The sequence below is a fragment of the Leptidea sinapis genome, chromosome Z (genome assembly GCF_905404315.1).
Source record: "Leptidea sinapis chromosome Z, ilLepSina1.1, whole genome shotgun sequence".
Taxonomy (NCBI): Eukaryota; Metazoa; Arthropoda; class Insecta; order Lepidoptera; family Pieridae; genus Leptidea; species Leptidea sinapis.
In genome coordinates, this window is record NC_066312.1 from 7,767,419 (window position 1) to 7,794,929 (window position 27,511).

At 32.4% G+C, this 27,511-nt stretch overlaps 4 long non-coding RNA genes across 4 annotated transcripts; all 4 read right to left on the bottom strand.

Moving 5' to 3' along the window:
- Positions 1-157: 157 nt before the first annotated feature.
- Positions 158-13,335, bottom strand: LOC126978311 (uncharacterized). The gene is made up of 3 exons (XR_007732591.1): positions 11,235-13,335; positions 1,626-1,785; positions 158-465 (listed from the first exon to the last, which is right to left on the bottom strand). It is a non-coding gene; the product is annotated as an uncharacterized LOC126978311 (long non-coding RNA).
- LOC126978318 (uncharacterized) lies at positions 4,968-11,200 on the bottom strand. Its single transcript, XR_007732602.1, has 3 exons — positions 10,880-11,200; positions 8,698-8,833; positions 4,968-5,031 (listed from the first exon to the last, which is right to left on the bottom strand). It is a non-coding gene; the product is annotated as an uncharacterized LOC126978318 (long non-coding RNA).
- Positions 13,336-14,146: 811 nt separating the features above from the next.
- On the bottom strand, positions 14,147-19,481 carry LOC126978323 (uncharacterized). The gene is made up of 3 exons (XR_007732607.1): positions 19,420-19,481; positions 18,177-18,293; positions 14,147-16,736 (listed from the first exon to the last, which is right to left on the bottom strand). It is a non-coding gene; the product is annotated as an uncharacterized LOC126978323 (long non-coding RNA).
- LOC126978320 (uncharacterized) lies at positions 19,470-23,674 on the bottom strand. The gene is made up of 4 exons (XR_007732604.1): positions 22,915-23,674; positions 21,666-21,729; positions 21,505-21,593; positions 19,470-19,494 (listed from the first exon to the last, which is right to left on the bottom strand). It is a non-coding gene; the product is annotated as an uncharacterized LOC126978320 (long non-coding RNA).
- Between the last annotated feature and the right edge of the window lie 3,837 nt (positions 23,675-27,511).

Here is a 27,511-nt window from a genome sequence, read left to right on the forward strand (position 1 = left end):
ATACCTTGAAAAAACATTTAGTAAGCACATAGTGTTTCTATCACTTATTACTACAACATCGAATTCAAGCAATTTTTTCGCGTCACGAAAAGGAAGAGGTAGATATTATACCTATAAATCGATACTTTCACAGTTTATTTAAAAACATTTACTAAGCAAATAGTGTCTCATTGACATATTACTACAACATCGATGTATGCAATTTTTTCGCGTCACAAGGCGATGGTTTTGCCACAATAATTATACAATAACCCCAGATTAGAAACAGTACCTTAACCAATTACGGAACCTAAATCAACGAATAATGTCGCTAATAATTTCCTTTATATGAAAATACTGATTCTAATAAATCTTTACCTTGAAAAAACATTTAGTAAGCACATAGTGTTTCTATCACATATCATCAATTAATTATCAATATCTATGTAATAATAAATGAATTTATAATAAAGAAAAATTTTATACCTATAAATCGATACTTTCAAAGTTTTATTAAAAACATGTAGTAAGCAAATAGTGTCTCTATGACATATTACTACAACATCGATTTAATGCAATGTTTCGCGTCACATGGCGATGGTTTTGCAACAATAACTATACACTAATCCCAGATTAGAAATAGTGCCATCACCTATACCAGAACCTAATTATGTCGTAATAAATATAAAAAAATTAAATTATATGAAAATAACGATTCTTATAAATCGATACTTTCAAAGTTTTATCCAAAAACATTTGGTTAGCACATAGTGTCTCTATCACATATCATTACAATATCGATTTAATGCAATTTATTCGCGACACAAGGCGATGAGTTTGTGTTAGTAATTTAATCCTAGTCCCAGATTAGAAGAAGAGCATAAACCAACGCCGGAACCAAAATCATAATGAATCATGTAATAATAAATTTAAATGAATTTATATTAGAGGAAAATATTATACCTATAAATCGATACTTTCAAAGTTTTATTCAAAAACATTAGTAAGCACATAATGATCACTACAACATCGATTTAAATTTAAAGGCGATGGTTTTGCCACAGTAATTATATACTAATCCCAGATTAGAAATACTACCTTAACCAATTACGGAACCTACATTGACGAATTATGTAGCAAATAGCTTTTATTATATTAAAAATACTGAGTCTTATAAATATATACCTTGAAAAAACATTTAGTAAGCACAAAGTGTTTCTATCACTTATTACTACAACAACGAATTCAAGCAATTTTTTCGCGTCATGAAAAGGAAGAGGTAGATATTATACCTATAAATCGATACTTTCACAGTTTTATTTAAAAACATTTACTAAGCAAATAGTGTCTCTATGACATATTACTACAACATCGATGTATGCAATTTTTTCGCGTCATAAGGCGACTGTTTTGCCACAATAATTATACAATAACCCCAGATTAGAAACAGTACTTTAACCAATTACGGAACCTAAATCAACGAATCATGTCGCTAATAATTTCCGTTATATGACAATACTGATTCTAATAAATCTTTACCTTGAAAAAACATTTAGTAAGCACATAGTGTTTCTAACACATATCATCAATAAATTATCAATATCTATGTAATAATAAATGAATTATAATAGAGAAAAATTTTATACCTATAAATCGATACTTTCAAAGTTTTATTAAAAACATGTAGTAAGCAAATAGTGTCTCTATGACATATTACTACAACATCAATTTAATGCAATTTTTCGCGTCACAAGGCGATGGTTTTGCAACAAAAATTATACACTAATCCCAGATTAGAAATAGTACCTTAACCAATAACGGAACCCACATCGATGAATTATGTAGCAAAGAATTTCTAATATATGAAAATACTGATTCTTATAAATTTTTACCTTGAAAAAACATTTAGTAAGCAGTGTTTCTATCACTTATTCACTACAACATCGATTTGAAGCAATTTATTCGCGTCACAAGGCGATGGTTTTGCCAAAATAATTATATAGTAATCCCAGACTAAAATAATACTATCTAATCCTATTCAGAACCCAAAACACAACTTATTATTTCAGTAAATAAAAATTTTAAATAGTAAAATACGTTTTCTTATTAATAGATGACTTCAAAGTTTTATTCAAAAACATTTCTCAAGCACATAGAGGCAACAACATTGATATTTTGCAATTTATTCGCGTCACAAGGCGATGGTTTTGCAAATGGAATTGATAACAAACTTTTCCTACACTAGCGACATGAGATCAGATATGAAACTAAATAGCAGTCATTGTTTGAGCTAACAAAGAGTAGAACAGTATTTGAATTTAGAAAATGTGATCTCGTGGCATATCATACATTTTAGTACCCAGAAAACAATTTCCATAAAATTCAAAATACGGGGAAATAATCTGTTAAGTAGGAGATTGACAGTTACACTCATTAATTTTAAGGCAGATTGTTGTTCTATCTTTGTTTAAAACAACATTAGTTTTTGAATTTTTTGAAAATTGTTTAAGAGAGTGCCACAAAGAATGAGAGGGTACTGACTGACTGCGCAGCTGTTATACCTTCTTGACCAAGATATAACAGCTGTGGGCGGTGGGTTCGTCACGTCCTACGCCAGTACTTCCGCTTGCGAGGGGTATGACTTAATAGTTTTCTGACTCCTTTCGATACGCTATAGCTTTAAGGGTTAATGTATACACTATAATAAAGTCCTAGCCACTGCTCAGACATTATCTATAAGTAAATTTAATTTTTTTATTTAAAAAATGGCTATGTCGTAAATCCTACTACTCCACAGCTGAAAATCTAAGTGATCCGATAGCCTGGGACTAACTAGATTATGATTATTTTTATATCAATAGATAGCAATGACAGTACAACATTGTATATTTGATTAAAAAGAGAGCAAAAAAAAGAAGGCTGAGTTTCTTGGGCGGCTTCTTCTCTCTCAGAGCGCCATTTGCTTCCGAAGCGGTGGCAGTGTCTGGTGTATTAGAAATGACATGAAAAAGTATTCTAATGGAATCAATTTCGAGAAAATAAATTACTTCTATGGCATTATCTTTGCAGCCATATTGAATATAGCTGGACAGCCCAGAAAATGTAGCTGTCAAAACGAAAGTAGAAATATTTAGTAACATTTAGTAGCGATTTTACTTGTTTAGAAAAAATCGGGTTTTTTTTTATGTTGTATGTTTGTTTATTACTTATTAGTAATAAAATACTTCGTATTTTATTATATATATATATATATATATATTGCTGTTCGTTAGTCTCGCTAAAACTCGAGAACGGGTGGACCGATTTGGCTAATTTTGGTCTTGAATTATTTGTGGAAGTCCAGAGAAGGTTAAAAAGGTTTTTTATTAGTTTTTATATTATTAAATGAATTTGTATTAGAGGAAAATATTATACCTATAAATCGATACTTTCAAAGTTTTATTCAAAAACATTTAGTAAGCACATAATGATCACTACAACATCGATTTAAATTTAAAGGCGATGGTTTTGCCACAATAATTATATACAAATCCCAGATTAGAAATACTACCTTAACCAATTACGGAACCTTCATCAACGTATTATGTAGCAAATAGCTTTTATTATATTAAAAATACTGAGTCTTATAAATATACATAATATATATACCTTGAAAAAACATTTAGTAAGCACATAGTGTTTCTATCACTTATTACTACAACATCGAATTCAAGCAACTTTTTCGCGTCACGAAAAGGATGAGGTAGATATTATACCTATAAATCGATACTTTCACAGTTTTATTTAAAAACATTTACTAAGCAAATAGTCTCTATGACATATTACTACAACATCGATGTATGCAATTTTTTCGCGTCACAAGGCGATGGTTTTGCCACAATAATTATACAATAACCCCAGATTAGAAACAGTACCTTAACCAATTACGGAACCTAAATCAACGAATTATGTCGCTAATATAAATTATTAGCGACATAATTCGTTGATTTATATGAAAATACTGATTCTAATAAATCTTTACCTTGAAAAAACATTTAGTAAGCACATAGTGTTTCTATCACATATCATCAATTAATTATCAATATCTATGTAATAATAAATGAATTTATATTAGAGAAGAGTTTTATAGCTATAAATCGATACTTTCAAAGTTTTATTAAAAAATGTAGTAAGCAAATAGTGTCTCTATGACATATTACTACAACATCGATTTAATGCAATGTTTCGCGTCACAAGGCGATGGTTTTGCAACAAAAATTATACACTAATCCCAGATTAGAAATAGTACCTTAACCAATTACGGAACCCAAATCGACGAATTATGTAGCAAAGAATTTATTTTATATGAAAACACTGATTCTTTTAAATGTATACCTTGAAAAAACATTTGGTAAGCAAATAGTGTCTCTAACACATATAATTACAACATCGATTTAATGAAATATTTTCGCGTCATAAGGCGATGGTTTTGCCACAATAATTATATACTAATCCCAGATTAGAAATACTATCTTAACCAATTACGGAACCTACATCGACGAATTATGTAGCAAAGAATTTCTTTTATAAGAAAATCTGATTCTAAAAATTCTTAAGGACCTAGAAAAGAAATTTAGTAAGCCGAAGTTTCTATCACATACAATTACATAACATTGATTTAATGCAATTTATTCGCGTCACACGGCGATGGTTATGCAACAATAACTATACACTAATCCCAGATTAGAAATAGTGCCATCACCTATACCAGAACCTAATTATGTCGTAATATATATAAAAAAATTAAATTATATGAAAATAACGATTCTTATAAATCGATACTTTCAAAGTTTTATCCAAAAACATTTGGTAAGCACATAGTGTCTCTATCACATATCATTACAATATCGATTTAATGCAATTTATTCGCGACACAAGGCGATGAGTTTGTGTTAGTAATTTAATCCTAGTCCCAGATTAGAAGGAGAGCATAAACCAACGCCGGAACCAAAATCATAATGAATCATGTAATAATAAATTTAAATGAATTTATATTAGAGGAAAATATTATACCTATAAATCGATACTTTCAAAGTTTTATTCAAAAACATTAGTAAGCACATAATGATCACTACAACATCGATTTAAATTTAAAGGCGATGGTTTTGCCACTGTAATTATATACTAATCCCAGATTAGAAATACTACCTTAACCAATTACGGAACCTACATTGACGAATTATGTAGCAAATAGCTTTTATTATATTAAAAATACTGAGTCTTATAAATATATACCTTGAAAAAACATTTAGTAAGCACAAAGTGTTTCTATCACTTATTACTACAACAACGAATTCAAGCAATTTTTTCGCGTCATGAAAAGGAAGAGGTAGATATTATACCTATAAATCGATACTTTCACAGTTTTATTTAAAAACATTTACTAAGCAAATAGTGTCTCTATGACATATTACTACAACATCGATGTATGCAATTTTTTCGCGTCATAAGGCGACTGTTTTGCCACAATAATTATACAATAACCCCAGATTAGAAACAGTACTTTAACCAATTACGGAACCTAAATCAACGAATCATGTCGCTAATAATTTCCGTTATATGACAATACTGATTCTAATAAATCTTTACCTTGAAAAAACATTTAGTAAGCACATAGTGTTTCTAACACATATCATCAATAAATTATCAATATCTATGTAATAATAAATGAATTATAATAGAGAAAAATTTTATACCTATAAATCGATACTTTCAAAGTTTTATTAAAAACATGTAGTAAGCAAATAGTGTCTCTATGACATATTACTACAACATCAATTTAATGCAATTTTTCGCGTCACAAGGCGATGGTTTTGCAACAAAAATTATACACTAATCCCAGATTAGAAATAGTACCTTAACCAATAACGGAACCCACATCGATGAATTATGTAGCAAAGAATTTCTAATATATGAAAATACTGATTCTTATAAATTTTTACCTTGAAAAAACATTTAGTAAGCAGTGTTTCTATCACTTATTCACTACAACATCGATTTGAAGCAATTTATTCGCGTCACAAGGCGATGGTTTTGCCAAAATAATTATATAGTAATCCCAGACTAAAATAATACTATCTAATCCTATTCAGAACCCAAAACACAACTTATTATTTCAGTAAATAAAAATTTTAAATAGTAAAATACGTTTTCTTATTAATAGATGACTTCAAAGTTTTATTCAAAAACATTTCTCAAGCACATAGAGGCAACAACATTGATATTTTGCAATTTATTCGCGTCACAAGGCGATGGTTTTGCAAATGGAATTGATAACAAACTTTTCCTACACTAGCGACATGAGATCAGATATGAAACTAAATAGCAGTCATTGTTTGAGCTAACAAAGAGTAGAACAGTATTTGAATTTAGAAAATGTGATCTCGTGGCATATCATACATTTTAGTACCCAGAAAACAATTTCCATAAAATTCAAAATACGGGGAAATAATCTGTTAAGTAGGAGATTGACAGTTACACTCATTAATTTTAAGGCAGATTGTTGTTCTATCTTTGTTTAAAACAACATTAGTTTTTGAATTTTTTGAAAATTGTTTAAGAGAGTGCCACAAAGAATGAGAGGGTACTGACTGACTGCGCAGCTGTTATACCTTCTTGACCAAGATATAACAGCTGTGGGCGGTGGGTTCGTCACGTCCTACGCCAGTACTTCCGCTTGCGAGGGGTATGACTTAATAGTTTTCTGACTCCTTTCGATACGCTATAGCTTTAAGGGTTAATGTATACACTATAATAAAGTCCTAGCCACTGCTCAGACATTATCTATAAGTAAATTTAATTTTTTTATTTAAAAAATGGCTATGTCGTAAATCCTACTACTCCACAGCTGAAAATCTAAGTGATCCGATAGCCTGGGACTAACTAGATTATGATTATTTTTATATCAATAGATAGCAATGACAGTACAACATTGTATATTTGATTAAAAAGAGAGCAAAAAAAAGAAGGCTGAGTTTCTTGGGCGGCTTCTTCTCTCTCAGAGCGCCATTTGCTTCCGAAGCGGTGGCAGTGTCTGGTGTATTAGAAATGACATGAAAAAGTATTCTAATGGAATCAATTTCGAGAAAATAAATTACTTCTATGGCATTATCTTTGCAGCCATATTGAATATAGCTGGACAGCCCAGAAAATGTAGCTGTCAAAACGAAAGTAGAAATATTTAGTAACATTTAGTAGCGATTTTACTTGTTTAGAAAAAATCGGGTTTTTTTTTATGTTGTATGTTTGTTTATTACTTATTAGTAATAAAATACTTCGTATTTTATTATATATATATATATATTGCTGTTCGTTAGTCTCGCTAAAACGGATAAGACGGATAAAACGGATAAAACGAAAAGGATGAGGTAGATATTATACCTATAAATCGATACTTTCACAGTTTTATTTAAAAACATTTACTAAGCAAATAGTCTCTATGACATATTACTACAACATCGATGTATGCAATTTTTTCGCGTCACAAGGCGATGGTTTTGCCACAATAATTATACAATAACCCCAGATTAGAAATAGTACCTTAACCAATTACGGAACCTAAATCAACGAATTATGTCGCTAATATAAATTATTAGCGACATAATTCGTTGATTTATATGAAAATACTGATTCTAATAAATCTTTACCTTGAAAAAACATTTAGTAAGCACATAGTGTTTCTATCACATATCATCAATTAATTATCAATATCTATGTAATAATAAATGAATTTATATTAGAGAAGAGTTTTATAGCTATAAATCGATACTTTCAAAGTTTTATTAAAAACATGTAGTAAGCAAATAGTGTCTCTATGACATATTACTACAACATCGATTTAATGCAATGTTTCGCGTCACAAGGCGATGGTTTTGCAACAAAAATTATACACTAATCCCAGATTAGAAATAGTACCTTAACCAATTACGGAACCCAAATCGACGAATTATGTAGCAAAGAATTTATTTTATATGAAAACACTGATTCTTTTAAATGTATACCTTGAAAAAACATTTGGTAAGCAAATAGTGTCTCTAACACATATAATTACAACATCGATTTAATGAAATATTTTCGCGTCATAAGGCGATGGTTTTGCCACAATAATTATATACTAATCCCAGATTAGAAATACTATCTTAACCAATTACGGAACCTACATCGACGAATTATGTAGCAAAGAATTTCTTTTATAAGAAAATCTGATTCTAAAAATTCTTAAGGACCTAGAAAAGAAATTTAGTAAGCACACAGTTTCTATCACATACAATTACATAACATTGATTTAATGCAATTTATTCGCGTCACACGGCGATGGTTATGCAACAATAACTATACACTAATCCCAGATTAGAAATAGTGCCATCACCTATACCAGAACCTAATTATGTCGTAATATATATAAAAAAATTAAATTATATGAAAATAACGATTCTTATAAATCGATACTTTCAAAGTTTTATCCAAAAACATTTGGTAAGCACATAGTGTCTCTATCACATATCATTACAATATCGATTTAATGCAATTTATTCGCGACACAAGGCGATGAGTTTGTGTTAGTAATTTAATCCTAGTCCCAGATTAGAAGAAGAGCATAAACCAACGCCGGAACCAAAATCATAATGAATCATGTTATAATAAATTTAAATGAATTTATATTAGAGGAAAATATTATACCTATAAATCGATACTTTCAAAGTTTTATTCAAAAACATTTAGTAAGCACATAATGATCACTACAACATCGATTTAAATTTAAAGGCGATGGTTTTGCCACAGTAATTATATACTAATCCCAGATTAGAAATACTACCTTAAACAATTACGGAACCTACATTGACGATTTATGTAGCAAATAGCTTTTATTATATTAAAAATACTGAGTCTTATAAATATATACCTTGAAAAAACATTTAGTAAGCACATAGTGTTTCTATCACTTATTACTACAACATCGAATTCAAGCAATTTTTTCGCGTCATGAAAAGGAAGAGGTAGATATTATACCTATAAATCGATACTTTCACAGTTTTATTTAAAAACATTTACTAAGCAAATAGTGTCTCTATGACATATTACTACAACATCGATGTATGCAATTTTTTCGCGTCATAAGGCGACTGTTTTGCCACAATAATTATACAATAACCCCAGATTAGAAACAGTACCTTAACCAATTACGGAACCTAAATCAACGAATCATGTCGCTAATAATTTCCGTTATATGACAATACTGATTCTAATAAATCTTTACCTTGAAAAAACATTTAGTAAGCACATAGTGTTTCTAACACATATCATCAATAAATTATCAATATCTATGTAATAATAAATGAATTTATAATAGAGAAAAATTTTATACCTATAAATCGATACTTTCAAAGTTTTATTAAAAACATGTAGTAAGCAAATAATGTCTCTAACACATATAATTACAACATCGATTTAATAAAATATTTTCCCGTCATAAGGCGATGATTTTGCCACAATAATTATATACTAATCCCAGATTAGAAATAGTATCTTAACCAATTAAGGAACCAACATCAACGAATTATGTAGCAAAGAATTTCTATTATATGAAAATACAGATTCTTATAAATTTTTACCTTGAAAAAACGTTTCTATCACTTATTCACTACAACATCGATTTGAAGCAATTTGTTCGCGTCACAAGGCGATGATTTTGCCAAAATAATTATATATTAGAAGAAGTGCCTTAACCAACGCCGGAACCGAAATCATAATGAATTATGTAAAAATACATGAATTTCTACTAGAGGAAAATATTTTACCTATAAATCGATACTTTCAAAGTTTTATTCAAAAACATTTAGTAAGCAAATAGTGTCTCTGTGACATATAACTACAACATCGATTTGAAGCAATTTGTTCTCGTCACAAGGCGATGGTTTTGCAACGATAATTATACACTGATCCCAGATTACAAATACTACCTTAACCAATTACGGAACCTAAATCGACGAATTATGTCGCAAAGAATTTCTATTATATGAAAATACTGATTCTTTTAAATCTATACCTTGAAAAAACATTTGGTAAGCAAATAGTGTCTCTATCACATATAATAACAACATCGATTTAATGAAATATTTTCGCGTCATAATGCGATGGTTTTGCTACAATAATTATATACTAATCCCAGATTAGAAATACTATCTTAACCAATTACGGAACCTACATCGACAAATTATGTAGCAAAGAATTTCTATTATAAGAAAATTCTGATTCTAAAAATTCTTAAGGACCTAGAAAAGAAATTTAGTAAGCACACAGTTTCTATCACATACAATTACATAACATTGATTTATTGCAATTTATTCGCGTCACACGGCGATGGTTTTGCATTAATAACTATACACTAATCCCAGATTAGAAATAGTGCCATCACCTATACCAGAACCTAATTATGTCGTAATAAATATAAAAAAATTAAATTATATGAAAATAACAATTCTTATAAATCGATACTTTCAAAGTTTTATCCAAAAACATTTGGTAAGCACATATTGTCTCTATCACATATCATTACAATATCGATTTAATCCAATTTATTCGCGACACAAGGCGATGAGTTTGTGTTAGTAATTTAATCCTAGTCCCAGATTAGAAGAAGAGCATAAACCAACGCCGGAACCAAAATCATAATGAATCATGTAATAATAAATTTAAATGAATTTATATTAGAGGAAAATATTATACCTATAAATCGATACTTTCAAAGTTTTATTCAAAAACATTTAGTAAGCACATAATGATCACTACAACATCGATTTAAATTTAAAAGCGATGGTTTTGCCACAATAATTATATACTAATCCCAGATTAGAAATACTACCTTAACCAATTACGGAACCTACATCGACGTATTATGTAGCAAATAGCTTTTATTATATTAAAAATACTGAGTCTTATAAATATATACCTTGAAAAAACATTTAGTAAGCACATAGTGTTTCTATCACTTATAACTACAATATCGAATTCAAGCAATTTTTTCGCGTCACGAAAAGGAAGGGGAAGATATAATACCTATAAATCGATACTTTCAAAGTTTTATTTAAAAACATTTACTAAGCAAATAGTGTCTCTATGACATATTACTACAACATCGATTTAATGCAATTTTTCGCGTCACAAGGCGATGGTTTTGCGACAAAAATTATACACTAATCCCAGATTAGAAATAGTACCTTAACCAATTACGGAACCCACATCGACGAATTATGTAGCAAAGAATTTCTTTTATATGAAAATGCTGATTCTAATAAATCTTTACCTTGAAAAAACATTTAGTAAGCATAGTGTTTCTATCACTTATTCACTACAACATAGATTTGAAGCAATTTATTCGCGTAACAAGGCGTAGGTTTTGCCAAAATAATTATATAGTAATCCCAGACTAAAATAATAGTACCTAATCCAATTCAGAACCCAAAACACATCTTATTATTTCAGTAAATAAAAATTTTTAATAGTAAAATACGTGTTCTTATTAATAGATGACTTCAAAGTTTTATTCAAAAACATTTTTCAAGCACATAGAGGCAACAACATTGATATTTTGCAATTTATTCGCGTCGCAAGGCGATGGTTTTGCAAATGAAATTGATGACAAACTTTTCCTACACTAGCGACATGAGATCAGATATGAAACCAAATAGCAGTCATTGTTTGAGCTAACAAAGAGAAGAACACTATTTGAATTCTATAGTTAGAACATGTGATCTCGTGGCATATCATACATTTTAGTACCCTGATAACAATTTCCATAAAATTCAAAATACAGGGAAATAATCTGTTAAGTAGGAGATTGACAGTTACACTCATTAATTTTAAGGCAGATTGTTGTTCTATCTTTGTTTAAGACAACATTAGTTTTTGATTTTTGTGAAAATTGTTTGTTAAGAGAGTGCCACAAAGAATGAGGGGGTACTGACTGACTGCGCAGCTGTTATACCTTCTTGACCAAGATATAACAGCTGTGGGCGGTGGGTTCGTCACGTCCTACGCCAGTACTTCCGCTTGCGAGGGGTATGACTTTATAGTTTTCTGACTCCTTTCGATACGCTATAGCTTTAAGGGTTAATGTATACACTAATAATAAAGTCCTAGCCACTACTCAGGCATTATCTATAAGTAAATTTAATTTTTTTATTAAAAAATGGCTATGTCGTAAATCCTACTACTCCACAGCTGAAAATCTAAGTGATCCGATAGCCTGGGACTAACTAGATTATGATTACTTTTATAGCAATAGATAGCAATGACAGTACAATATTGTATATTTGATTAAAAAGAGAGCAAAAAAAAGAAGGCTGAGTTTCTTGGGCGGCTTCTTCTCTCTCAGAGCGCCATTTGCTTCCGAAGCGGTGGCAGTGTCTGGTGTATTAGAAATGACATGAAAAAGTATTCTAATGGAATCAATTTCGAGAAAATAAATGACTTCTATGGCATTATCTTTGCACCCATATTGAATATAGCTGGACAGCCCAGAAAATGTAGCTGTCAAAACGAAAGTAGAAATATTTAGTAACATTTAGTAGCGATTTTACTTGTTTAAAAAAAACGGGTTTTTTTATTAAGCAGTATGTTTGTTTATTACTTATTAGTAATAAAATACTGACTAATCATATAGAATCTATATATATATATAAATGAATTGCTGTTCGTTAGTCTCGCTTAAACTCGAGAACGGGTGAACCGATTTGGCTAATTTTGGTCTTGAATTATTTGTGGAAGTCCAGAGAAGGTTTAAAAGGTGAATAAATAGGAAAATGCTCAGAATGAAATAAAAACAAAAATAACAACTTTTTCCTTTCATGTGTCCCCGTCGTTCAGAAATCAAATTGAAAGAATTGTTTAAAATGAATAACTAATTAAAATCTTTACATTTCTGAGTTTCTCAGGAGGTAAGAAATTAACTTAATTTTAGCTTACTATAGTTGGTAGATTAACTACAGTTATTAACTATCTATATTATTTTATGTAGATGTTTAATCTTAAGTCGTACTCTATTTCTCATTTACCTCAAAAAATTTTTATATTGTTTTTTTTTTCTTATTACTTTATATGGCAAAAATACAGCGTTTGTGGGGTCAGCTAGTATTATATAATTTATCTGAAATATTAATTATCTGCAATCTAAGACCATTTTCGTTTAGAATAATTTTTGACAAGAATGCATTTTATATTACAATCGTGATCTTTCATTAAGGTAAATATATCGATTGCGTTTTAAAATTTGTGTGAGAGTTATATAAAGATAATACAATATATAGTATAAAACAGGTAATTAAATATAATAATTTTAAGAATTCAATGCTACAAGGCAAGAACTCATTCATTTTTCCTCGAATGAAATCTATCTAAGGGCCAAGTGTTTAAGGGATAAAATTTAGAAGACTTAATTGATATCTATCCAGGCGATTGTCCATGATGCGATGCACAAATGAAAATATAACGCGTATCTATATTAAAGCAGATTTAAATCCTAATTAAATATCAAGTCTACTGAACTCAGACCTCTACTATATACCACTGGACTGGCGGGTGTCAAAGTGCTTTTGCGTCTGTTTGATATACGCCATTTTGGCGCTGTTGGCTATGTATCCAGTCTGCGGTAGGTACTAAAACTAGCGATGACAATCTCAGCAAACATCGATAGATGGTGCGAAACTATTTACAAAAAAAAAATGTGTACTTTATTACATTAATTCTTGAAGTACAAATAAAACAAACGAAATTAATTCTAACGTTCCTTCGCAGCCATTTGTATTATACGTCAAAATTAGTTCTCTGGACGCTCGCGAGTGGCGCTTCAAATAGGCAGAAAAAATTAGCTGTCAAACATATGGTGCAGCCTGTCCAGTGGTATTTATACAGGTGCTACTGAACATAATATTTTACGTTCGAGTACATTTTTTTTTTATTTTTACAAAAAATCTTCTTATAAGTTAGTTATTAACTTAGTAGAGGGATGATCCAGTGTAGCCGCTAATTTAACTAAACTCTATTTTAATTAAGTATAATTAATTACATTAATTTAATACATATTTATAACTTTTTTATTTTAGATAAATACTAGCTACTATTATAGTACCATTGTATCGCTCGGTTCTATAGAATATTTAAGGAAATTTTTTATATTTTAAAATTTAGTTCTATGAAGATGAACAATAGATAGGTTAATAAAATAACAATAATAAAGTGACAGAGACACATAAATTAGATTGGTATTGAGAGTAAGCGAGATACACTACAATATCTGCTATCCCTTTCCCGCATGCGATACTTTTGTTTGGACCCAGTACATCGGCTCACAACAAATACGTAATTGAGTGATTTTGTGTGAGTTCAGTTATTATCAAAATATGGTTGGTTATTGTACAAATCGTTCAAAACGAAAAGATAACACATGTCACAGACTATTGCTATCTCATTTACATGCACTTACAGCGAATCTAGTGTCCGTCTTCTATCTACGGGTTGCACAGACATCTTTAGAGTTGGATAGGCTCATGACAGATTTGACAAGTATTCTAAGATTCATCGTTTTCCTCTGTCACAGTACACCATAAATTTGAATATCATAGCGTATAAACCAATTTTATTTGTCAATATGTGGGCTGCTTTGCACAGGATGCCGGCTAGATTATGGGTATCACAACGGCGCCAATTTCTGCCGTGAAGCAGTAATGTTTAAACATTACTATGTTTCAGTTTGAAGGGCGCTGTAGCTAGTGAAACTACTGGGCAAATGAGACTTAACATCTTATGTCTCAAGGTGACGAGCGCAATTGTAGTGCCGCTCAGAATGTTCAGATTTTTCAAGAGTCCTAGGGTAAGGCGTATCAATTATCAGCTTAACGTCCTGCTCGTCTCGTCCCTTATTTTCATGTAAAAAAAGGAGCTAATATCACGCGTGGCTTACTTTTTACGGCTTGTCAATTAAAATCTGTGACATTAACAATAGGTTAGCTTTCGTTATCGATAGAGATGTTCATCTATACGCTAGTATAGTTAGGTTAGTTTCTGATCCTCGACACTTGCGAACTGCCATTTTAAAGATGTCACCCATTATTATTGAATTTATATTATTCCTTATATTTATTTGCTGCTGATAATTTTATTAAAAATATATTTGCAAATGAATAAAAATGAAAAACTACAGTACTATTACTAAACTATCAACAGCAAAATAAGTTCATTAAAACTAAAATTACAATATTTCATACGAAAATCGAATATTCAGTTATTGTTACAACATTTGCAAAACAAAAATTGTTGTATTCTTATGCCAAGCCAAGGAGAGAGTACCTTAAGGCTTCACATTCACAACAAACCTACACTTTTAAGGCAGTAAAGGCTTTTCATGTCACTTATCTAATTAACATATATCTTAAAGACTAAACAGTGAAAAATACTCAGATGCTATTGACAATAATTGTTTACTTTATCTTTGTTCACTTCATTTTTGCATATACAATTTAAATTAATATATAAATATCTTATATTAATATAAGATACTGAATAAATTTATTTACAATAGTTATTAAAAAAAAGTGTGTACAGTGCTCCCAAATTAATAATGCGAATACAGATCTTCGCTAATGGGCGTATTCCCGGAATCATTCAATCATAAGAGCCCTAAACAATGCACTTGCATTTTGCACCCTGTGCGAAAGAAATAGGAGTCAAATCATGTGTTCACAATACGAAAACAAATCGGGCGGTCGGCTGTGGTAGCCGGTCAGTCAGTCGTCTTTAAGTATCGGTGCCGACTGCACGTGTTCAGTCTATGTGGAATTGTATAGAGCTCCTATTACACACCCCTCTCGTTATTATTATTGTAATATAATTCTACTAAATTATGCAAAAGTAATGCATTTTACCACTCTATATAGATATCGTCTCCCGACGGTAGGGAAATACGAGTGTTGCCGAAAAGTGGCGAAGATCCGTATGCGCATTGTTAATTTGGGAGCACTGTATTTACTTATGTACGCACGCAAGGAGTTATTCTTAAACAAGGTATCAAATACAACCAATGAATATATTACTATATAACATTATTTTTATACATCATCAGCCGGAAAACGTCCACTGCTGGACAAGGGCCTCCCCCAAAGATCTCCATGACGATGAGTCCTGCTCTGTCCTCATCCAACGTATTCTGGCGATCTTCACAATTTTTATACAATTAGAGAAAATTATTTTATTATCTTAAAACTTGTATAGAAATATAAATTATATATTGAAAATCATTTAATTCTCGTCCATTGGTTGTGGTTCAGTAGACATGAGTTACAAGAGGCTCGGTAGCTGAAGTATGATACAAATGGTCTAGTTGACAAGCTAACGTCAGGGTGTCGAATTTTCATGACAGTGTGCGCGCGCATCATAAAAATTCACTCTGATAATATGTCCATAACAAAAGAAATATAAATTCAAATATGAAATCTATTTCCTTTGAACTTATAACAATAATGTAGACTATATTTCAGCGGATACACGGTTGTTTCAAGCGCGTCGTAGCTTCACTATTAGCTCGGAGTTTGATTGAGCGTATTTGGTCACATGGTTGAATAATTATTTGATTTAGGGTTATATATTCTCTTGAAAATCACAAACTACACATCGTGCAAGCCTGGTCTTTACATTGCAGTATCTTCATCTTGTCAGTCTTCATTCACCTGTTTAAAAACAAAATTCAAAGTGAGAATCTTTCTTATTTAATTATTGCCCTGTGCTTCCCCGGGGCATAAAAACAATTGGGAAGTCCCAGGCCTAAGGGCGTCGTGAGAGGCGATTTACGAGTTGTAGGCTCCTTTGCACATGATGCCGGCTAGATTATGGGTACCACAACGGCGCCTATTTCTACCGTGAAGCAGCAATTTGGTGCTGCAGAGAAGGGCTATTCGCGCTATTTATAACCTAGGTCCTAATGAATCATTGAGAGAAAAATTTAATGAAATAAACAGCTTGACTGTTCTCTACTCTCAATATACTCCTCATAATGTTATTTTTGTACATAGGCGCATAAATTAATTTAACCATAACGTTAACACTAGGAACAAACATAAACTTATGACGTCTACTACTCGGCTTAGTGGAGTTAGTAAGTATTTTGTGGAGCGTTGTAATATATGTTTTTACAACAAGATAATGTTCAAAACAAATGTATTACGAAATTCAAAAGAATTGTTAAAAAACGTTTGTGTTGTAAAGGTAACATAAATGACTTTCTTAATGATACCACTGATTGGGAATAGAGCGACCGCCCACAGGCTATTAAATAATAAATTTTATCGTACGATTTTACATTGTAACCATATTTTTATATAAAATAGAAGCTCTTTGGGATTCTTGCACCCGTTCTTCTCAGATCTGTAGCATACCTTTTGGAATGGGTGGAAGTTTTTGACTTTCAATAAGTGGTTTTATAAGAAATTTCGCATAATAATGTTTGAATTTGAATATGTTTCAAGTTGAAGAGCGTGATCGTAGTGCCACTCAGAATTCTTGAGATTTTCAAGAATCCTGAGCGGTACTGCATTGTAATGGGTAGGGCGTACGAGTTACCATCAGCTGAACTTCGTGCTCATTTCATCCCTTATTGTCATAAATAAACGATAGCTAAAGTAACGCAGAAAAAATATATAAGGCATATTATGTGTATGCCATAATTTTACATCACTAGCGTCTGCCACCTCTTCCATCTTAAATTAGTATCGCACTCACTCTGGAAGTCTAATAAATTTGGGGATAAATGAACAATTCATTAATCTCTCCAGCTTCCTCACTGGGCGTAGCATACAAGTCGTTGTCGACGGTTATTGCTAAAACTGAACTGAACTGCCCGTGAACTCTGGACTCTGGAGTGCCCCAAGGCTGTGTGTTATCTCCTACACTGTTTTTTCTGCATATCAATGATATGTTGGAGACCCACAACATACATTGCTATGCAGATGACAGTACTGATGATGCCTCATATACGGGCCATGTAGGTCTCTCTCGGGAAATCGTCGACAAGTGCTGCAATGAACTAAAGATCGTAGTTGTTCGATTTATCGTAACACCAGTCAACGACACACTTTAAGGGCTCGCTTCGTATCGGATTACTGGGTCCTCACCTTTTGGATCCATGGCGTTGCTCGACGGAAAGATTGTAAAGAAACTTTCTTCCACGTATTCAAACTATGGAATGAATTCCTTTGTGAGTTCTTTCCAGGACGATGCGGCATGGCTATCTGTAAAAAAGACACGTAGACTTTAGCGCTGACACCGCTCTTGTGATTCCTCTGGTGTTGCCGGAGAATGTGGGTGGAAGTGATCACTTAAAATCATGTGACCCGTACACTCGTTTATGATTAAGATTACCGTAACATATAATAACGTAACTATATTAGTTGGTGTTCAAACGCTGCCTCATACACCTCTTTATATATGTAATTCTTCTGTACGTGTGTTGACAGTGAACTCCTCCTAAACGGCTGGGCCGATTTGAATTAAATTTTCTACGTGTGTTCAAGTGGATTCGAGGATGGTTTAGATTCATAATTGAACAACCTCCTAAACTACTGGACCAATTTTGATATTTTTTTGTATGTTCCAGTAAATTTGAGAATGGTGTAGATTTTCAGTCCATATATAATTCACCTGCCCATATGTATGTAAGTGAACTCCTCCTAACAGCTGGACCGATTTTTCAAATTAAATACGTGTGTACAAGGCAACGTCTATCGGGTCCGCGTTATTTTAATATAAATAAAATTCTCGTGTGTCTTTGAACTCCTCCGAAACGGCTTGACCGATTCTCATGAAATTTTGAGTGCATATTGGGTAGGTCTGAGAATCGGACAACATCTATTTTTCATCCCCCTAAATGTTAAGGGTGGTCCACACGAATTTTTTTTTATTATTTTGACATTTTTTTTAAATTTGTTTGATTATGAGTCAGCATTAAAAAATACATACAACTTCAAATTTTCCCCCATCTACGATCAACAGTTACTTTTGTATCGCGATTTTAATATCGGCAATACAACGTTTGCTGGGTCAGCTAGTTTTAATATAAATTTCATATCAATTCGACCAAAAGATAAAATTCACTGCCAACAGCGCCACCTATGCGACCCTAACATAACTGTGTTCCTCGTAGTGGACAGCCCTTTCTATGCAGTCTCGTTTCAATTGGGCTAACGATCTTCGAGTTTTAGGTTCCTCACCTACACAACAATCTCTGAACACACACAATCTCTTATTTTATTATTATATAGTTCAAATCCAAACAATTAAATTATTTAATTGTAATAATATTATTTCCTTCTGTATTATTTTGGAATTGAACACTAATAAAATTTATCAAAAACTTACCGGATATATGGTTCTATTGTACACCATCGACCGACGTGTGTCTGTCGATTGTATTATGTGCACTTGAATGGTGCACTGAAAATATGTTTCGAGTTTTTAAAACAATCTCACATATATTTAAAGCATTAAACGGGATAAACTTAAATTTAACAATCTCTTTACGAAAGTAGAACAAAATAATGTAGATACGGGTTACCCGATAGAAAGTGATCACCGCCGCTCATATTTTAGCACCAGAAATTTCAGGAGCATTGCTGGCTTTACGGTCAGATTACACACTTTTTTATAGTGGCCATGTCGTATAGATAGATATATAATAATAGGGGTTAAAGTATGACATTGCCGTTTTATTTTAAAAGGTACTTCGAAATGACATAAAACCTCCTTGGTATGTAGTTCTTATTTAAAAAAAACGTGCAACATTCCATTATTGCCTTTCAGTTGTGTTTTTAAATTAAGAAGATGGATTCTTCGAAAATTTGAGTGATTTTTGAACACGAGTTCCGACGCGTAACTACCGCGGCAGAAACAGCTCGCAATATCAATGTTGCATTTGGAGAGGGGACTGCTAATGAACGCACCGTGCGATTTTGGTTTAAATAACAATGAATTGAAAGAGATGGTTGATGGCCGATGCGAGCCAAACTACCCAGGGATTTATGGCATGGTTTAACGTTGCCTTACCAACAATACTGACTCATTTGCGTCAAATCAATAAAATAAAATAATATTAAACATGGGTGCCACATGATTTGACTGATCTGCAGAAAGAAACGCGTGTTGAAACTTGTGTTGCCTTGTGGAATCGATACAGAAATGAAGGAATATTGGATCGAATTACGACATGCTATGAAAAGTGGTAACGATAACCATAAGCGAAAATGCAATGTCTGAGCGGCTCACACCAGGTCAACTGCCGCAACAGTGTCCTAAAGCAAAGCTTACCAATAAAAAGGTAATGGTATCTAACTGTTTGGTGGTCTCAGCATGGTGTTATTCACTTCAGCTTTCTCCCATCTGGTCAAGCAATAACGGTAGAAGTCGACTGTGCCGAACTCAGACCAACGATAGCAAAACTAGCACTAAAACAGCCCTGACTCATGAATCAATCTTCACAATCATTGCTCCATGACAACGCGAGACCTTCTACAGTACGAGAAACCGTTTTAACTCTACAGGAACTGCAATTAGAAACCATTCGTCACCCCCCGTATTCGCCAGACCTTGCTCCAACGCACTACCATTTTTTTGTGCTTTGGTAAATTCTTCTCAGGAGGCAGCACAAAATGCTTTCAGTTTGTCGAATCTATATCACCACAGTACTATCGCAAGACATAAATGACCTTCCTATTAGCTGTCGTACGATGGCAGGATCGAGAGTGAGTTAACAACAAAAGAACAGAAATAAGAAGAATACTCTAGATAATTAATTAAATTAAGATTTAATAAAATTCTAGATGTTTAAAGGGAGTAATTACACAAATTAAATTTAAAAACAAAATTTATGACGAACTCTAAAGTATATCCTGTAGACGAAGCCACAACCTGAGAGTTGAACAACGACATCAAGATTTATGAACTTCACGTCACCCGAACGGTTGGCTCAGTAGAAGAGCGCTCGCACGGAACGCTGGTTCGAGTCCCACATCGTTTATAGTCGTAGTCACAGAGTACCTACAGGTTATAACAATAAAAAATAACAAATTGTTTATACTAAATCTGTTGTATTAACATCGCTATAATAAGTAGTATACTAAAATTATAAAAAACAAATGAAAATAAGGGAGCAGACGAGCAGGACGTTCAGCTGATGGTAATTGATACGCCCTGCCAATACCGCTCAGGATTATAGAAAAACCCAAAAATTATGAGCGGCACTACAACTCGTTACCTTGAGACATAAATTGTCAAGTCTCATTTGCCCAGTAATTTCACTAGTTACGGCGCCCTTCAGACCGTAACACAGTAATGCGTAAACATTACTGCTTCACGGCAGAAATGGCTCCGTTGTGGTACCCATAATCTAGCCGGCATCCGGTGCAAAGAAGCCTCCAAATGGCAATTTAAAAGAATGTAATTACCTACCTAAGTTGCTGGTAATACTCGCAATGGTCTTCTATAAAAGTTGGCATGAATACGACCCACATTTGAATCAGGTTATCTCGCGCTGTGTTCTGAAAACAGTTTCAAAAATATTCATATATCGCAATAATTATAGATTCACCAAGGAAATAGGAGATACCCACCTGAAATCACATAAGGTTTTAAATGAAATGGTCATACCACTGCCATCCAGCAAAACCATCTATTCTGAAATCATTAAATAAAAAAATTACAATCATCTAAACAGCTGTTTAAAATTAGATTCCGTTGTTCGTAATAGTCCTGCCACTGAACCTTCAACTCAAATGTATTGCCATCAACTACAATACAGTTCAGAAGACTACACCAGAAAAAGTTTCATTTTGTTACAAAGACATCTACTTTCTCCTCTCACTGAGTATGACAGCTTGAGACGAAAAATGTCAGCAACAGCAAGTTGGTCGATATCAATAGTTTCGCACATGCGCCGTTAATGTACATTTGTACACCGTATCAAACCAAAATGGCGGATTTACTTTGGTTGAAGCAACACTCAGCTTGACTGAAATCTGAATTTAGGCCTTAGTGGCGAGCAACCTACGTAGTCATATTTGGCACATCAAAAGAAAATCCTTGTATGTTTTATTTTCTCAACTTTTACAATTATTTTATATAACTATATCTATATGCCAATTTTTTTTTATTTCATCAAATATGCCTTTAATAGTTTCTGAAATATTTGGATTTATGTCAAGTGTTAAGATAAGAGACAGACGCTGGAAGGTAGCGAACAGAAGACTAAAAATCAGACATTTGGGCGAAAAAAGGGACCGCTGTATTATAATAGTAATGTACAACCATTTGCTGAGCAAATTAATCACAAAGATATATGAAATATTTAAAGAATTCTTACCAATAAAATCTTAAACTAAACATCTTTACACTCGAAACACAATCAACACAACCACTCTCTACAGTTACGAAAGGACAATTGAGCTTAAGCCCGGGGCTTTAACATGGTCTGACGTAGGTAGCCTAGGTATTAAAATCAATACTGCAGTCTGTATTACCGCCAATCAGAATACATCTCCACATGCACACATGCCCAGTAAATTTCCGACTGCGCATATTAATACACACCAATTTTCCCATTCTTCACTTAAGTTTTAAGTGAATAAATGCAACATAAAGCTTATAATAAGAAATCTTAAATTTATCTTAATCCCCGCAGTATTACTGTAATATATGCTGGAATAGAAACAATATTTTAACAGATATACTATATTCACTTCAAAACCTGTCAGACTCTGGGTCTGGTGCCCGGCTTCTTCTGCAGGTTCCCCCACTGACCCGTATGGCTGAAGAATCACTAAAAAGAAGAATAGAGAACTAGTTTCAATAGAGGCAACTTACGCATATCCGTGTGTGACCGCCATGTTTCATGTCCTTCTTGCACCCAGCACCTCCACCACGCACGCTGCGACCCCGCTCTGTCGACAGTGCCGGTGATCATAACGGCACCCTCCTTCTTTCCTCCCTTCGCTCCATCCGTAGACTGCTTCATCTCATAACTCACCAGTCGCATCGACAGCGCAATATCCTGACGCACAGGATTGATCGCGCCAGCCGATTTACTTCGTAGTTTGGTGACAGTTTGGTTAGGTTCTGCTTATGGGATCCATAACAAAGTAACGGAAGTCTTCAATTCTTAGGAGCAAATTAACGATACTAGGCCGAAATTTAACAAAAAGCAATCGACTTCGAAAACACTATTCCAAAACAATAGATATAATATGCACTAAAAAGAATAAAAATAATTACGTATTTTTATACAATCTAATTCTAGTAAAGATTGTTATTTTTGGAGTCGGTTGTTTTTTTGTTAAATTTTTTTAAGGCCTAGTGAACAATGATTAGCAAAATTGTATTTTGTGTAATGTGTACGGCATACAATACGTGAACTACAAACTAAAACTATTTACACGTTATCACGGAAGTACCATATAAGCATATACAGATTATACTTTACATTACATCCAAAACAAATACGATGATGGGTATCGACTTTTAATGATTTATGAAGAGTGATATCAAGTTCTTTCTTTTGACTTTTGCTTCAGCAGCTACAAATTCATTTTTGTAAATTATTGAACAAAAATCAATTCGGTTTCACTAGGGGCTTATCAACAATTAATGCGGGTACTAGGCTCATTGAGCACATCTTTGACGCCTGGGAAGAGTCACAGGATACATTGGGCATTTTTTGTCCAAAGCATTTGACTGCGTCTACCACGAACCTTTACTCCTAAAATTAAAGCATTACCGAGTTTAAAATAGAGCCCTAAAACTGTTAAAATCATATTTAAGCGAAAGAATTCAGATAATCGATGTAAATGGCAAGCGGTCTTCGGGTAAACCTATAGGAATAGGTGTTCCGCAGGGTTCTATTCTCGGTCATTTCTTGTTTCTTATATATATATTAACGATCTACCGTTTGTGGTAGATGATAGCCATGAGATTGTATTGTTTGCTGATGATACTTCACTTATTTTTAAAGTGAAGCGACGTGCAGATATTGATGACAAGATATACAATGCACATTCAAAGATAGTGCGTTGGTTTGAGACGAATAATCTACACTTAAACAGGAAAAAACAAAGTGTTTACGGTTCATTACACCAAACACAGCGGAGGTATAAACCAACATACTTATAAATGACCAGAGATTGGAAGTTGTGGACACTACGGTCTTCTTGGGTATCACGTTAAATAAAAAGGTTCAGTGGCGTCCACATATTGCCCAACTAGCAGATAGACTCAGGTCTGCGGCATATGCCGTTAGAAAGAATAGACAGTACATGAATGTTGCGACCGCTAGATTAGTGTACTTCAGTTATTTTCACAGCATCATGACGTGCGGTATTTTACTGTGGGGTCATGCTGCTGACATTGATATAGACTCTGCAAAAGAGAGCTGTATGTGCTATATATATCAGCTTGGTTATAGACAGTCTCTCAAAGAAAAATTTAAAGAAATAAATATTATGACTGTCCATTGTCAGTACATTTATGAAAATTTAATATAAGTTCACAAAAATCGTCACCTTTTTGGTCTTAATAGTGATTTTCATCATTATAACACTAGAAATAAGGGATTGCTTGTAAGTAATTCTAGTAGACTTCATATGATACATAATAGCTTTAAGGGTAAAGGTATACACTTTTAATAAAGTTCCAGCCAGCCACACAAATTTAAATGTTTTATTAGAAAATGGCTCTGTCGTAAATCATATTACCTATTCTACAGCTGAATATCTAAGTGATCGGGCGGCGTGAGACTAGATTATGATTATTTTTTAGCAATAGCGATGACAGTAAAATATTGTATATTTTTATTAAAACGAGTGCCAAAAAAGAATGCTGGGAGAGTTTCTCTCAGAGCGCCATTTGTTTCCGAAGCGGTAGTGGTATCTAGTATATTAGAAATGGCATCAAAAAGAATTCTAAAGGAATCAATTTTGAGAAAATAAATGCCTTTTATGCCTTTATCGTTACCTAGTATAATAATTGATACTTATTTACATCGCAAATATGTAAAAGCTAATACTTTTCAGCTTTCCCGTACACGAGATAATGAAAGAGATTTGGCGTTAGTTGGTAGCAATAGACAGATGTGAGGAAACTTACAAACCAAATAAACATATTTATATTTCACCACTAAATGATTTAAGGTTTTTGGATTTAACCACATTTAGACAAAAGCTGTCATACAAATATATGCTGATGTCCGCTTACACTATATATACCAAAAAGGAATATATAAAAGATATCTAATTCTAATAGACAAATTTTATTTAATTCAAGGAACTTAACATTTAAATAACAAGTTTGACTAATTTTTAATTTAATAAATATTATATTTGAGTATTAGTTTCTCTCATTAAAGGTTACCTTAACTTAATCCAAATCCCTTTAGAATGTAAAGAAGCAAACAAATATAAACACAAGCCAATAAATAAACATACAAACTGTCACCTTTATAAAATGAGTGTGATTTTTGATTAAAAACGTAAAAAACCTTCTACTGAACAGATCTTTGATCCGAAAATAGGGACAGACTAACGAACATAAAACATATAGCAACCCTCCTTTTCGTCTGGGTTAAAAAAAATACCTAAATGCAACTTCACTGATGTCACTGTCCAAATCGGGTTCTAAATTCAAAATGAGTAGCTGAAACTGAAATAGTTTACATTGCTGCCTATTCACCAATAATATTTTAAACAACTGGAGTAAGCACAGAAATGTATAGATATAGATCATACTTCTAAGGTTATTATGATGTGGCATGTTTCAACTTTGATATTGTATGATGTGCATTGTCTATAATATGTATAGAACATCATTGCATCACACTTAAAGATATAATATTACACACAAATGTATAAGAAGGTATTCTAATCAGAGGTGATTTTGAATGAGCTTCATACCTTTTTAAATGCTTTTATATAAATGTCTTAACTAACACATATCATTACTTATTGCAAGACTAGTTATTTATTGAGAATCCTTATAACATATTATATTATGTAAATAAAAATAAAACTTATTTTAATGCAATTTCTATGCCATCAAAAAATAACTTTACATGGTTCACTTAGGGACAAAATTAAGAAACTTTGACTAATTATAATTCATAAACTACTGGTTCAAACTGAATGAAATTTGAACTATAAATGCCTGCATGGTTACTGAAAATTTAGGCTTCTAGTTTTAACAACAAACTTTTGCCACTATTTTATTATTATTTATATTTCGTTGCCACTATTTTTGCTCGACTTAGCGAGGGCACTACCATTCCCCCAGATTAATTCTACAAAAAATTTATTATAAAGAATGCTTTCATATCATAAAGCCATACATACCTAATTAAAAATCAAATGTGGAATATTTTTAATATTTCACACATTTTAAAGGTGTTTTGTATGGTATACTAACATGTAAAACAAGAATGTTAGAAAAAAAATATGAAAACCAGAAATTAAATAATATCCGAAAAAAAATAAAAAATAGAATTAGTTGTTCATGTTCTGATAAATATTTCACAACACAATTAACATGCAGAGACAGGTCAAAACAGTAATTTTGCAATGTTTTCACATCACAAGGGAATAGTATGCATAAACCTTGATTTAGATATTGCTATTAGTTGTATAAAAGAATACAGATACTATTATTAATACATAAGTTACAAAAACTTTATCAAACAGCTTAAACAAAGCACACAGAAACAACAACATCCACTTTATAATTATTATTTACATCAGTAGGCAATTTTTTTACAATAGAAATGATTATATCCTTTTCCTGGACAATTTGGATATTTTTTTAATAAGCATAAGTGACAAGACAGGCAGGACATTCAGCTGATGCCTAATGACCCTGCCCATTACAATGCAGTGTCACTCAGGATTCTTGAAAAACCTCAAAAATTCTGAGTGGCACTACAATTGTGCCCGTCACCTTGGGACATAAGATGTAAAGTCTCATCTGCCCAGTTATTTCATTAGCTACGGCGCCCTTTAGACCGAAACAATAATGTTTACACATTACTATTTCACGGCAGAACCATTGTAGTACCCATAATCTAGCCGGCATCCTGTACAAAGGCGCCTCCCACTGGTAAGTGTTAAAACCAAAATTTTACATCCATTCATTCTATAATAAAATATACAAATTCATTCTCTGATTCAATATCTGAAGAAAGGTTTTCTGGTAAGTACATAATAATTTTATATTTAACTCAACTCAAATGCATTTGCATTGCGTTATAGCATACAGAAAATATTACCTTACACAAAATCCATAGTGGTAGTCTTCATTTCATAGCATATCAATATTTATTATTCACAGTTTTTCGGCATCGCGCTAATAAAACACATTTAATTAACTTATTTCCAACTTACATACAAAGTTATATCAACAATAACAAACACCTACTAGTTGCCTA